Consider the following 1150-nt stretch of genomic DNA (forward strand, 5'->3'; position numbering starts at 1 on the left):
CGCTCTGAAGAGATTTGTCATTTCTTGTCCTTGTCATCACAGCCAGACGCCGGCTGTGACTGGCGCCGCGCACACACGATATGAAGGAGAGTTGTACTCTTGCTACAATACAGTCGACTTCTGATAAGCATTTTCTATATCATTTAGCCACCCCCTCCCTCCCTCCCTCCCTTTGGAAAACAGCCTCATTATAATTCCTGGTTATCTATGATGTTCTTGTAATTGGAAACTAAAATGTTCTCACCTAGTATGAAATTGCATTAAGGCCTAAGTGCGCTTTATTATCTTGACATGCTGGGCAGTGATATTAAAATGTATTAGACGGTTAAATTGTAATAGAAAAATCAGCTTACTGCTATGATTGTGCTTTAAGAAATTAATGTGACACTGTTTTTTTTTTGTTTTTTTTTTTAAATGTGTGTATTATCGTCCCCTGCCACAGTTATCGTTTGTATTGTGCTGAGCTTATTGTGTTGGTTTATCTTTACTGCTTTTGGTTTTGTCAGCTGAGGGTGAAGATTGTCATTCGGCTTTAAAAAAAAAAAAAAAAAAAGAATAAAATATAGTAAAAGAAAACATGGAGACAGTGTTGCATGAGTATACAAAGTTTAAAAACAATAACCAAGACTTTCCACTTTAAGATTGGATGTTGCCGTGTTAACAGTTACCTGACAAGCGTTTCGTGTAGTCATGCGAAACAAGAAGTGGCCTCTCAAGCGAAGGCTGAAATAGAGTGTTATTGTTTCGGTGCCACAAATCCCAGCGTGGAGGTCAGTGCGGGTCAGTACTTGAATCAACAAAGCATGAAATTTTGACACGGGGAGACCACTGTTCTCATCAGGTTTCCCCACCAACAGGTGATGACCACAACCTTTTCCCCCTAACCTTAAAGCTGCACTAATCAGTGTTTTATATCAGCAGTGGCTCCAATGACCAGAAACTGTTGTTAGTGACAAACCCACAGGGAGTTATCCCATGACTATCAGCTCTATGAAGTGGTTTAGTGACTTTCAGCTCATTGTTTTGGGCTTCTGGTCCCATAGAAACAAATATGGATATCACCCACAGGTTTTTGAAGAGTAGTTTTGAGTGGGCTGCTCTGCTGTCGCCATCTTGGCAGTGCCTTACCCCCCCCCCCCCCCCCCCCGTT

The sequence above is a fragment of the Seriola dumerili genome, unplaced genomic scaffold, assembly GCF_002260705.1.
Source record: "Seriola dumerili isolate Sdu_G_001 unplaced genomic scaffold, Sdu_1.0 BDQW01000116.1, whole genome shotgun sequence".
In the NCBI taxonomy this organism is placed as follows: domain Eukaryota; kingdom Metazoa; phylum Chordata; class Actinopteri; order Carangiformes; family Carangidae; genus Seriola; species Seriola dumerili.